The 13,842-nt window shown below is 54.7% G+C and overlaps 1 protein-coding gene across 3 annotated transcripts in view; it reads right to left on the bottom strand.

The window, feature by feature from the left end:
• Window positions 1-7,581, bottom strand: part of NDST1 (N-deacetylase and N-sulfotransferase 1) — a 58,984-nt gene extending 51,403 nt beyond the window's left edge. Inside the window, exon 1 of one of the 3 annotated variants that reach the window (XM_019464425.2) lies at window positions 7,373-7,581. The gene's annotated coding sequence lies outside the window, so the exon portion shown is untranslated. Of the gene's footprint in view, window positions 1-5,666; window positions 5,739-6,910; window positions 7,069-7,372 lie in introns of those variants that run through there. The other 2 variants (XM_053907035.1, XM_053907036.1) reach the window with 2 other exon arrangements.
• Between the last annotated feature and the right edge of the window lie 6,261 nt (window positions 7,582-13,842).

The raw sequence follows: 13,842 nt of genomic DNA, 5'->3' as shown, positions 1-13,842 counted from the left end.
GAAGAGGAGGAAGGGAATCTGGACAGACAGTGATGCATAAGTGAAGGCCCTGTGATGACGACATTCATTTCTCCTCACCTGGCCTCTGCCTGGACAGGTAGTGTAGACCAGAGGTGTCTGCCACTGAACAATGATTACGGCAGACCTCCGCCGACCGCCACCCCAGACCTGCCCAGACAGGCCGATCCATGGCCGGCCTAGGGGTGATGAGAATCCACACCCTGCCTCGTTCAGCCAGACCTCGGGTGCGAACGAGGCCAGAGTCTCCACCACATCTCAACCATGTGAGCCCTGGGATTCTGCCCCACACCTCCCCACACAACCCCTTCCGTCTTGGCTAGCTCTGAGCATGCTTACGTTTCCTCATTTCCGGTGCCTTACAGAGTAAGTCTGCTCTGTCTGGCCAGAGCAGCCCCTTAGAAACCAGCAGCCCGTAATGGTAATCCCTTGAGCCTGAACTGCCCCCCCGCCCCCCACGCCGCAAAGGCTGACCCTTCCACTTCGCTAAGCCTTAGTGGCCACACCTGCTACCAGGAGGGGTGACACAAGTGTCTATTTCCTCCTGCTCTGGGGAGGATGGAATGAGCTCCCTGTTCAATAGCAACATCACCAGCTACAACAATAATCATAACTCACATGGACTCAGCTTATAGTTAAGCATCTTTCCTGCATTATCTTTCGAAATGCTGTGAGATGGGGACCGTTACTATCCCCTTTGAATGGAGGAAGGCACTGAAGAGCTTCCCAAGGTGCCACAAGTAGGAAATGATCCAGCAAGGCCATCTGGGTCCAGAGCCTAGCTCCCAGCCTCTGCCCTGCCTGTGTTCTAGTGACCTGCCCCAAGATCTACACCAGGCCACCTCTCCCTGACATCATCCCGTCCCCCTTCCCAGGGCACAGGGAGGCTCGGTGGGAGGCCTCTGGAGGTGCCAGCCCACAGTGTGCACAGTCTAGGGCATGGTGCCCTCCTCTCAAGGACAGCCACAGGACCTACCAGCTAGGCCAACTTATCTGGCATAAGTTTTAGATACCATTCAACATGGCCACTAGGGAGGACACGGGCCCTTACGGAACTTGAGCACCTTAACCTTGATGGAAAGGACAAAAGAGGAAAAACAGGTGTAACAGAAGAAATCCTGTCCGGCCTCCTGGATAAGACTGGCAGCTCCCACACCCCGTGCAAATTGCCCAGTCTCTCTGGGCCTCAGTTTCCTCTTCCAAATAAACATTCCCAGGCTATGAGACAGAATGTTCAGGAACTCAAACCCTAAGGATTCTTCCTTCCATCTCGGAAAAGACAGACCACCCCGTAGGTATAAACAATACTAATACCCATTGTTATCTTTGAAGAGCTACTTACTGGGCTCTTACTCTGGGTGAGGCACTGATCTGTTCAACTCTCCTAGCAAAACAGGACTATTACTATCCTCATTGGTTAAAGCCTAGAGGGATTTAAGATTTAGGTAATTTTCTCTAGATCCCACAGCTAATGATGACAGAGCTGGGACTTGAACCCATGACTTTTTTTTAATTTTTATTTTTTTTTAATTTTTTTTTTAACGTTTATTTATTTTTGAGACAGAGAGAGACAGAGCATGAACAGGGGAGGAGCAGAGAGAGACGGAGACACAGAATCCGAAAGAGGCTCCAGGCTCTGAGCTGTCAGCACAGAGCCCGACGCGGGGCTCGAACTCACAGACTGCGAGATCGTGACCTGAGCCGAAGTCAGCCGCTTAACCGACTGAGCCACCCAGGCGCCCCCTTGAACCCATGACTTTTGACTCCACTCTGCAATGCTCCCCCCTGGTGAAATGGGCCACACACAGCCCCTGCCTCCAAAGCCTGGAGCCTAGAAGAAATGAGACATGTCCCTAAGAAACCAGAATTCAAAGCCAGGTGTGTGAAGGGCCCCATGACAGGGCCATATAGTAGGCTCTTCCCATGCAAAAGTAGGGAGCAGGCAATGTCCAATGGCATTAAGAATGACTGTAGGGAAGTGGTAACACCGGAGCTGGGCCTCAGTGGGGGACTATTGGGGGGTGAGGGCAAGTGACTGGGGTTCAGCATCCTCGCCATGAGCAGAGATGGGTAGGTTCTGCTGAGGCTTGTGAGGGAATGGGAGATGGGGCACTGGTCACATAGTGGGCTACCTCCCATACCTTACCCTCCAAATAAGCAAATGCTCATTTACAATGCATATGTTTAACATTAGATTAATCCAGTCTGAATCAAGAAACAAGACTGGTAGAAATAAAAAGGGCTAGGAGGCAGCTTAATGTAAACTCTCCTCCATCTAGGGAAGAGATTTGGTCCCCTCTGTGACTCCTTTGGTGGCAGACTATCTCTACCCCAGAGGCCATACAGTTTCAGACATTCACATCCACACCTTCTATCAAGCTCCAAACCTCCGAGTTGAAGCTGATGGGCAGAACTTTGTACCAGCCCCCACAGGCAGGAGAAAGCGCCTCTACTGGTGACCTTTCAAGACCAGGAGACCCTGCATTAACCATTGCTGAAGGGCAGGCGGGGGACAGCCCTGCCTCCACCCCTCCCGCTCCGCACTTTCAAACCCACTGGCCCTTCCCTTCAACTCTTACTGGTTCAGACTGATTCATGATTCAGCTTTCTTTCCACACATTTGAGGAAAGAGAGACTGAACCCATTTCACAGATGGGGAAATAGAAGCCTAAGGTTCCAGTCCTCTGAAACCACAGTCCCGGCAGCTCTGGCAGCTGGTCCAGACATCCCGAGGGGCCCCTGGAAGGTCAGCTGTGCTGAGTGTGTTCCACAGGGTAAGGACTCTCCCAGGCAGAGCACTGCAGGCCAGGCCAGCATGGGGAACTTCCCAAGAAGCACAGGAAGGGGCAGCTCTGAAGAGCTATGAGAAAAACAGGGGGTGGAAATGGGCCGAGCACTACCCCAACTGCTGAGATTCTCGGAAGAAAAGGGAACTGAAAGAGGTCACCCAGGTCTGACCCTCCCAGCACACGCCTTCGGCATCCTTTCCCTCTCTCCAGGGTCACTGTTTACCTTTAGCAATGGAGACCTCGCCTCTCCCGAGGCATCGTATTCCCGTTAGCCTCCTGTCACTCTTACTGCTGTCTCTGCCCTCAGGAGGCACGGGACAAGACTATGCCCTCTGCCCACAGAGAGCCCTGCCAGGGGTTGGAAGCAGTGATGCTGTCACTTAAGGGTCCTTCCCCAAACCTCAGGTCACCTGTGATGAGCCTGAGCCCGAAAGCAGCTACAAAGTCCTTCAGCCTCCTCCTCCTCCTTTCCTCAGTCCCACCGCCTGAGTCAGACTCTGCTCAGCTCTCTGCTGGACCCCAACTCGCATCATCTCTGAGCTGGTCTCAACACAACCAGTCTCACCACCATCTTTGGCCAAATGACCTCTGAGAGGAACAGCACACTGGGGCAAAAGCAGTTCTGGCCTGCGTTCCAATACCGCTCTGTAAGTGACTCAAGGCCTCTGAGCCTCCATTTCCCCATCTGGAAATGGGGCAGGGGTGGGGATTACCGGTGGCAGCAGCTACTCTGCAGGGGTATTGTGAGATTTCAGTGGAGCGTCTGTAAGGAGCCTGGCACGAGACACGGCAACAGGCATCGACTCAACGAGCTGCTTACCACCCTCTGTCCTCTCCACCGGCTACAGAATAAAATCCAAACTCCTGAGCAGGATGCTGCAAAGTCCCCAGAACCCAATCTTGCCTTCCACTGCCCCCCTTCCCACAGCCTGCATCCTCACAAACACTTCCTCTCCCAGGAAGCCCTGCCGACGTTAACAACCAGTAGAGCTTTTCCCCTCTACTGACCTTCCAAAGCCCATCTATCACTGACCACGTCCTGCCTCTCCACCATCACGGAGCCTCGTCTTCCCTCCCCCATCAGACCAGCAGCCTCTCCACTCAGAAACAAGCAGCACCTCACCCTCACCCCATTTCGTTTCCCCATCACCCCACCCCGCAGACAGTTTCCATACATATTTAACAAATTACCCTAATGTTCCATTTCATGTAAAGTATGTCCAAGTCCTCCAAACAGTCCAGATATTTCAAGCCATACCCAAACCAAATTCCAAGCCAGCAGAAGTCTGCCCAGTCTCTAGGGACTTGCAGGCCTGGCTTTGGTCCCAAAGTATGGAAGACGGACGGGTCGAGCAGGCCCAAAGCCCAGAGCAGAGAGAGCTCGGAGCTGCTGAGACCGGAGCCCGTTTCTACGTGTCACAGATGCAGTTTCTCAGTTGGCTCCTGGGCCAACCCTCAGCCTATGATTTCACACTCGACCACATCCTCAACTTGTGAATTAAAACTGTTTCTTGCATGCCCCTTATTGACAGGAGGCTCACTATCCATTTTTTCTTGCTTGCTGGCTCCTTCCCTCACCTGTCGATTCTCCCAGAGGCCTCTCTTTCTGCTCTGATCACGAGGACAAGGACAGTCTGGCCTCATGCCAAAGGGTCACCCCCATCCCTCAGGGTTCCTTTCACCCACCCAGCCCCTCCACTCATCGCCCCGCATTTCTGAGTCCCCTCAAAGTCCAGCTAGTAGTGGAATTTCCACTCTTGTTCCTAGAGGCTGACAGTGGTCTGTCAGCCCAGGAAGGCCCCCTGTTCGTGGAGCCTACCAAAAACCTACAGACCCTGCAAATCCCAGACGCAGTGCTGGCACAGCCCTCGGAGCATCTAGGACAGTAATGTGCACGCAAACTTTCATTTCCCAAGAACCTTCATTCTCTACCCCACTCCATTGTTTTAAGATGTCATTTATTAACTAGAAATTTGTTTTCCATGTTTAAAGAAATTACTCAAGGCCCCCAATAAGAGCCTGATCAGCAGTCATGAGATGGTTCCCTCACCAAAAGACTGGGCCAGCACAGAGCACTGAAACCGGCGGAAGTCTGGGTCCATGCATATTCACTCAGAGTATTTACTGAGGGTCTACACTGTGCCCCAGGTTCAGAAACCCAGTACACACAAGCATTTTCCATTAGGATTCTGTAATCCTGACCGTGGCTCAAAGTCCACCTCCTATTACTGTCCTCGGGGACCTTTGGGGCTGCAGCACCTAGGGCAGGCCATTAGTTTAGCAATAAGGACCCTGCTGATGAGTCACACAAGTGGACACCTGTGATATAAATCCTTTGGCCTTCTGTCTCTCATCGCCCCCAAGGGCTCGGCTTCTTGGCCCTACCTCTGTCCCCTGCTGATCTAAAAGTGACCTGGTCTGAATGGAGATGAAAGGTTCTGCCTTCTCCTGGGTGCCGGGGACAGGCCTGTTGACAAAGCCACCAGCTGTCCCTAGCTGGAGCCAGGGAGACCAGCTCCTCCTGCACCACCCTCACTGGGAGAGCATTCCTGCCACGGACCCAGCCAGCAACAGAAGTCGGACCACCATAGAGGTCCGGGCCCAGGCTCCACTGGACTTCCCTCCTGGTCCAGCTGCCCACAGTAACAAGAGCCAGGGCACAAGACCTCAACCTGCACCAGTACCAGGCAGAAGGAGCAGCACCTGGGGGTGAGGGTGACGGGGAGAGGGGACAAGTGTCCTCATAATTTCAACTGAAAATGACACCATGAGCTCAGTCACAGCAGGACTTTATAGAGACCTGTAGGTGAGACTCAGGCTAGGGGAGGAGAGTCAAATCCAAGTTCCATCACTTCTCACCTGCACAGACTTTACCATCCTGTGCCTCAGTTTCCCCCTCGGTGAAATGTGGTTCATAGTAAAGCGGGAGAACTGAAGAAAATAATATATATAAAACAGTTAGCCCAGAGGCGCCTGGGTGGTTCAGTTGGTTAAGCGTCTCACTTCGGCTCAGGTCATGATCTCCCTGTTCGAGGGTTCGAGCCCCACATCAGGCTCTGTGCTGACAGCTCAGACCCTGGAGCCTGCTTGGGATTCTGTGTCTCCCTCTCTGCCCCTCCCCTGCTTGTACTCTGTCTCTCTCTCAAAAATAAGTAAACATTAAAAAACAAAGCAAAACAATTAGCCCAGTGCCTGCCACATAGTAAACATGCAATAAATACTTGTTGAATATAAACATGCCACAGTTTACTGAGGTACCACAGATTTTCATCTCATCCTTATTCTAGAATATACTATATTTTTCCCATTTTACAGGTGAGGAAACTGAGGTGAGGGGAAGGTAAGGAACCAGCCCAAGGTCACAGAGCTGGGAAGTGACAGACATCCAGGTCAGTCTGCACCTCAAGACCAGGGGCAGGACTGCCTGAGGCCATTCTGAATGATTGGGGGGGGGGGGGGGGAGTACAGCGCTGGGGCTAGACAGGGGTAGACAGGGGTGGGGTCCTGAATCCCCTGGGCCTGGCATGGCTCCTGGCTGACCCCTGTGCTCAATCCAGTTAAGAGCCAGGAGGCCAGTCCCCAGATTCCCATCCTGTCCCAGTGCCCCCTCCTCACCCCGTCCCAGGGTGTTAAAGAGCAGCGTTCAAAGCGGAGGCTCCACGCTCCGAGAACCAGAGAGAGGAAGAGAGTTAGAGACCAGGCCGCTCTCGCAGCCCCGAGAAAACCGGTCCGGCCGCCTCACCCTGCCCCAAGCGGGGACCCGGCCTCTAACCCCCTCCCTCGCCAGACAAAAGTTTCCCCTGTTCGGGAGTAGGGGAGGGGGAGGGGGCATTCCTCGTGAGTGACATTATCCGTGACCTACAGCTGCCGCGCTGCCCTCGCCCGCACCCCGGCCTGCCCCCAGCCCCAGCGCGGCCCCCCACCCCTTTGTCCTCCCACCCCCGTGCGCGGGGCCCGGCAGACTCGGCTCGCCCGCCCGGCGCCCGCCCGCACTAAACTTGCGCCGGCGGCCGCTTGGGCCCCGCGCGGCCTGCACGCCCGGCTCGGGCCCCGCCGGCCCGGCGACAGGGGACTGGCTGGCCCCGGCCCTCCCAGCCTCTTACCTGCCACGGCTGGGGCGCCCCCCGGGGGGAGGAGGCGCTCCCGGCGAGCCGCGGGACGCCTGGGTTTCCCCCCCGGCCGTGCGGGCGCCGCCGGGCTCTGGCCCCGGCCGGGGTTAACCCCTCGCCGGCCGCCTCCCGCCGCTCCCACCCCCGCTCCACGCCGCAGCCGCCGCCACCGCCCGCTCCGCCTCCCGCCCGCTGTCCCCCTCCCCCTCCCCCGGCCGGTGCCCAGCCCCCAGTCCCGGCCCCCGGCACCGCGCTGGGGCAGCTCGCAGTCCCCACCCCCCACCAACCCCCACCACCCCCCCGCCCCGCGGCGGGGAGGTGGGGGTCTCCCCGAGAGCTGGAAGTTGGGGCGCGCTGCCCCCGCACCCCGCAGGCCGGCGGCGCACAGAGGGGCGAGCCCGCGCGCCCAGGGCCCCCAGCCCGTCTCCCCTTCCCCTCGCCGGCCGCGGCGCCTACCTCCCCGAATCGCGGCCGTGGGAGCGGGGTTCGATCCCGTGATGGAGCGTGGGTGCCGGCCCGAGATCGGCTCCGGAGGCCCCGGCGGCCGGCGGGCGTGCGGCGAGCGCCCCGGGGCGGGGGCCGGGGCGGGACCGGGAGCTGCTATCGGGGCTGGATTTCTCGGCTTCCACCCGGATTCTCCCTCGGCTCTCCCGGCCGATTCGGTGCTGCTCGGCGACCACGTGACGCGGGCTGCCTTTGACCCCTGTCTCCGAGCGGGTAGGGGGCGGGGGCCGGAGGGGGTGTCAGATGCGGGACCCACGAGGGCCCCGGGCGGCTGCCGGGCGTCCTGGAGGCGGTGACCCCGGGGAAACAAAGCCCGGGGGAAGCCCACAAGTTATTCGGGGTCAAAGAGGGAACAGCGCTGGGGGTCGGAGAGGCTTCAGAGAAAACTAGGGAGACAAAGACCCGCGCCCGCCGCGCCTCCGGGGGCCCTGGGAGCGCCCTGGCCGGGCCCGAGGGGGCCTCCGGGCTCTGCCGCCGCTGAGCTTATGACAACTGTCCAGGGCCTCCCCGGACGGCTCCCCGACAACCAGGTCTCTGCCGGAGTGACCCCTCCTGGGCAGGCCTTCCCCACCCCACCCCACCCCACCTTTGCCCTGACTCTTGAAAACCCCTTTATTTCCTTTATCGTGATTATCTGGTTCATTTACTGGTCTCATTGTTTACTAGAATGTCATCTCCCCCAACAAGTTGTTCCCAGCTGAATCCCTAGCGCCCAGCACGTAACAGGCAGCTGAAGAGGTGGATGACCTTGTGCAGATTTCTTCTCCCACTGAGCCTCGGGTTCCCATCCCCAGTGTCATTTCAACCATCTCAAGGACCCTGCAAGTTAGGCCAGACTACGGTGGCCTTCCTCATGAAACAGATGGGGACAATGAGGCCCAGAGACATGAGATGATTTCTCTGAGGCTCATAGAGAGCTGAATGGAGGCTGCTCAGATCTGACTGACTAGGTAGGGGCTTTTTGGCGTCCATGAACCATCCAGAACCAGGAGGGATGCGGCAGAGGGGGAGGGGTGAATTCGATTACTGAGCCTTGAGGAGCTTGCTAATGATGTATGTAACTAGGCCCCTCCCCTGGCGGTCCTGACTCTGTGGACCTGGGGTGGGGCTGGGGCAAATTTGGAAAACAGTAGATTGGTAGTTTCTTAAGAACCTTCTGAGGCTCAAGATTAACTGTAGGAACAAAGCTCAAAAAGCATACGAGCAGGGGGGCCTGGGTGGCTCAGTTGGTTGAGCATCCATGCTTGATTTCCACTCAGGTCGTGATCTCATGGTTGTGAGATCGAACCCCACGTCCAGCTCACTGTGAGCTCGAACCTGCTTCGGATTCTCTCTCTCCCTCTCTCTCTCTCTGCCCCTCCCCTGCTTGTTCTCTCTCTCTCTCAAAATAAATAAATAAACTAAAAAAAATATATATATATATGAGCAAACAGAGCAAAGCCAAGAGGGGTAGAAAAGCCAAACTTGACATGTGAGAGTAGGATAGACTCACCCCAATCCCCCTAAAAACTAACTTTGTGCTGGGGGGAAGAGGTTTTCAGCCAGCCCATGCATGTTTCACAGGGGAAAGATGCTAAGCCCCACAAGGTGCTGGGGGATGGGACTGGGTTCCTGACTCCAAGCTGTGCCCAAGTGACAGCTTTGGACAGAGTATCATCAGACAGGAAGGAGCCTAATCGTGGTGGTCACAGGCCCAAATTGCAGGCCCCATTCAAAGATGGGCTTGTGACTTCTTAGTGCATTCTCCAGCCCTGCCACTCGTTTGTCCAGGTAAGTCAGCATCTACCAGCAAATTATCCTTTATCATCTATGTTCCTGTGGTCAATGATCTAAAAGTCCTCGAATATGCTCTGAGTATTAGGCAGGTTAAATAAGCCCCCCTAGAATCTTACTCATGCTAATCTCTGCTTTAGAAGGCCACTTCCAGGGCACCTGGTTCAGCATCTGACTTTGGCTGAGGTCACGATCTCATGGGTTGTGAGTTCAAGCCCCGCATCGAGCTCTGTGTGCTAACAGCTTGGAGCCTAGAGCCTGTTTTGGATTCTGTGTCTCCCTCTCTCTCGGCCTCCCATCCCCCACCCCCCACCCTGTCCCGTCATGCTCTCTCTCTCTCCCTCCAAAATAAATAAACATTAAAAAAATTTTTTTCAATGTTTATTTCTTTTTGGGAGAGGGTGAGAGACAGAGCATGAGTGGGGGAGGGGCATGGAGAGAGGGAGACACAGAATCCAAACCAGGCTCCAGGCTCTGAGCTGTCAGCACAGAATGCGACGCAGGGCCTGACCTCATGAACCGTGAGATCATGACCTAAGCCGAAGTCAGATGCTTAACTGACTGTGCCACCCAGGTGCCCCAAATATTAAAAAACAATGTTAGAAGACGATTTCCACCCACCTGAGGTCCTGTGAACATCTTCACTGTGCCAGGCACTGAGCTCCTGTACCGGTAAGGGAGAAGCAGGGGTGAAAGACACATGGGTCTGCAGTCAAGTGGACGAGCATGTTCGGAGACAATCTGCATGTCCCTCCTGTGTCCAGGAGGGATTGACTGCTAGGGAGGACCAGGGCAAGGGCTATGGCCCATAGTAAGAGGGGAATAGAATGAGGAAGCTTTGGGGAGAGGCAGCCTGGGAGCAGGAGCAGGATGAATGGGTAGGATTGGGGCGGGCAGAAGGACACATTCAGCATGAGGAACAACCCGTGCAAAGGCCACATACACCGTGCTCAGGAAAAGCTGAGTGTTGCCTGGGTGGGAGGCAGGGGGCAGGAGGAGAAGGCGGAGGAAGCAGGAAGGAAGAAATGAGCAAGAAAACTGGAGAGGTGGGTTAGGAGCAAATGATAGGTGACCTCTTGGGGGAAGCTCCACGGATCAGACATTATCTTGAGGACCTGGTGGAGAAGACGGCTGTAAGCAGGTGGAAGAGGTGATAAGAGCCATGCTGTGGGAGGGTTGAGGGGAAGGGCAGCCAGTCAGGTCACAAAATCATCCTCCTGACCAAGCTGATGGAGATCTGGCATCTCATCATTGGAGCTGCAGGTCCAAAGCATTTGGGGGGCAGCAGTGAGCTGGGGTAACTCCCCATCATGGGTAGCTACCTCTTCCGACGCTTCCCAAGTCTTCAGAGTTGCTGTTCACCAAGCTGGCCCCAAGGCCCTCCAACTCATTGTCACCCAGAAAGCCTCCCAGGAGGCAAGGCCCAGGGCCCACCCAGGAGATTTGCCTCCATGGGACTGGGTGAAGCTGAGGACCTGCGTTTCCAACCACACCCCAGGAAGTCCTGAGGAAGGCGGTCCAGATGCCCTCCTCCTCCATCCCCTCAGGACCCACCCACACCTCCCAGAGCTTTGGGGACTTTCTTTGTGCTGACAATTCTCCCAGACCCAGACCCCCTCCTCCGCCCCAGGTGGCCTCTCCTCCGCCCACTTGACATATCCCTGGGCTGTCCGAAGGTCACCTTTATCCAACTCCACAAGTCAGAGCCTGGACTCATCATCTTCCACCCAGATCTTCTTCTCCTCCTCCTCCTCTTCCTCCTCTTCCTCCTCCTGTGTCCCCAATTCACATGTCTAGTCCAGAAATCTGACACCAGCCCCTTGTCCCCATACCCCCTTCACGAGCAAGTCCCATTGGCTCTGCCTCCAGATTTGTTTTTAACCTAACAACCCCATTTCTTCTTCTGCACCACTGCCACCCTAGTCCAAGCAGCTCTTTTGTCCCTACCGTGGTCCATGTTCACAGCCTGTTAATTGCTCTCTCTCTCCCTCCCTCCCTCCCTCCCTCCCTCCCTCCCACTTTGCTCCCTCTGATGCAACCTCATCATGCTCGGTTCTTCCTTGAAATTACCAATGGCTTCCCATGGATCTTAGGATAAATTCCCTGCCTTGAGGTCCAGCCTCACCTCTTATCCTAAATAAGCAATGTCCCACCTTCCCCTTTACCTAAGTCCTTGATAACAGTGCAGACTCAGCCAGACTGCCTGGGTTTGAATGCTGGCCTTTCCACTTATAAGCTATGTCACCTTGGTCCTATTTGTTAACCTTTCTGTGCTCAGTTCCCTCACCTCTAAAATGGGGACAACAATAGCATTGCGCTTTACCGGGCTGTTGTGAGTATTAAGTGAGTTAATTACGTAAAGCCTTCAGGGTGGTGTCTATCACAGGGTGGACATTATTTAAATGTTAAGTATTAATTAGGATACTTTAAGTCTCAGGCTAAATTCCATCTCTTGCGGGGCTTTCCCTTGACCCCTAATCCAGACCAGGCTTGCGGGTCTACATGTCTCACCCCCTCTTCATCACCCTTGTAGTTACTTGTCCTCTGCCCATCTCTCCCCCTAGAGAGTGAGCTCTGTGTGGGCAGGCCCTTGTTGGTCTCACGCCCTTCAGAGCCCCACCACCCTGCACAGTGGCAGACGTGGGGTAGGCAACCCGCACAGAGTCACTAACCAAACAGATGAGCTGAAATTCAGTAGACGCAGGACCAAATAGAGAGACTGTCTACCTATGAAAAGTTCATCAACGGCACTTTATTCATTTATTTATTTGACATTTTTAGTACCTCTCCTATAGTCTTCCTCATGCCATCCTTATGGGGGAGGACAGGAGAGGAGGGACACAGAGACAAGCAAGACAGATATGGCCCCTGCCCCTGAGGAATGCATAGTCCACGGCAGAGAGGACGAGTACATGCCTCGGAAGATACAACGCAGGGTAACCATGTGGTTACACTGGCCTGTAACAATCTTGTTTTGTGGCAGGTCTTTGGAACAATGAAAGTGAAAAGTAACTGAAAGCAGACACAGTTGCCAGAATCCCCAGTTCCTAGCAAGGTTGTCTTTAGAGCATTCAGGCTCTAAATGTCCTAAGGGCATTCAGGCCACCTCCTCTTTTTCTGTCTGGAGACCTCCTATTCAGTCTTCAAGGCCCCTTAAGCAACACCTCCTCCGGGAAGTCATCTTGCCTCTGCCAAGGCTCTTTAAGGGCCCCAGTCATGGCTCTAGTGAGTTTTCTCGGACTACAGGGGGATTTGTCAAGGACAATCCAAATTTCATGTCATTTGCTTCTTTAAAAAAATACAAGGTGATTCAATGAATGTGTAACTACATGTGATTTCATGTTTGGACTTCAGGGGAGGCAGAAAATAGCCTCTGTCAGGCCACGTGACCTGATTTGTGGTTTGGAGAATACAGTCACCGTAATTACAACACTGACCACATGGTGTAACAGTTTCCTCTCTCTCTCTCTCTCACACACACACACACACACGCACACACACACACGCATGCACACATGCACGCACTTGCACACGCGCCACACACACATACATTGAGTGCTTCCTGGCAGATCTTGATATCTCTCAAACAAATAAAGGAAAAAAATCTGTGAAATGGGCAGATTATCCATGCTTCAGATGGACAATGGATATAGAATGTTCTGGGAACCAACCAAAGACTGTCTGTCTGAGATGGGATATAGGAGCAACTAACAGCAATTCATTAATTACTTGCCCTGGTGCGTGCCGCCCACTTTCTGTTTGTTACTCCGCAACCCAGACAGCATGAAGCTCAGAGAGGCGAAGCACCTTCCCCGAGGTCGCCCAGACAGGAGTAGCTGAGGAGAGTTCAAATCCAGGTCCATCCAACTAAAGGACTGTGTTCTTGTCACTCTTCACCCCACCTGGTGCTGAGGGGCCATGAGCCCCCACACTGTCCAAGCCCACCTAGGTTCTGTGCTCCCTTCCCTCACTGCCGGGGGTGGGGCTTTCTTACTCCTCCCTGTTGTACACCCACTTTCACTGATGCTGTAACTGGTTTCCAAAGCAGTTCCATCTCTGGGGCCAGTTTCCTGTTTTGGGCAGAGACTGAAGATCCATATCGCCCCTTCCCCAGACTGTCCCTCACTCTCAGGAGCCGCCGCTGGCCGCTGGCTCACCCAGCACAATCCCTTTCCAGGGCAGCACTTCTCCTTTGTTTTGGAAAGCATTTTCTCATTCTGGAAACCGAGTGCTGGGCACCACATAGCAGTCCTGAGAGGTAGACACAGTGGAGATTTTTCACTCCCCTTTTGCAGATGAGAAAGTGGAGATGTGGCTAACCTGTAGGAGGTCCCCATGGCTGGCAGAGGAGCAGAGCTGAGGCTAAACGTGATCTTTGGGCCACCTGCCTGCTTTCTTCTTGTTGACCCTGTGGACCCATAGAACAGCTAGAATGGGAAAGGAGGGAAAGGAGGGTGAACACCTTCACAATGCGGAAGAGGTAAAGGGTTCTGCAAACAAATGTAAATCGCTTAATTTCTTTTTTTTCTGTGTTCATTGTGATGCACCAATTACAACCTGGTGAAAGAAAAAACACACGCGCGCGCACGTGCACACACACACACACACACACACACACACACAGGTGGTCTCTAAATGATGTTACTGCA

The sequence above is a fragment of the Panthera pardus genome, unplaced genomic scaffold, assembly GCF_024362965.1.
Source record: "Panthera pardus isolate Hobbes unplaced genomic scaffold, ASM2436296v1 HiC_scaffold_2, whole genome shotgun sequence".
Taxonomy (NCBI): domain Eukaryota; kingdom Metazoa; phylum Chordata; class Mammalia; order Carnivora; family Felidae; genus Panthera; species Panthera pardus.
This window is presented reverse-complemented; position numbering and strand designations above follow the sequence as displayed.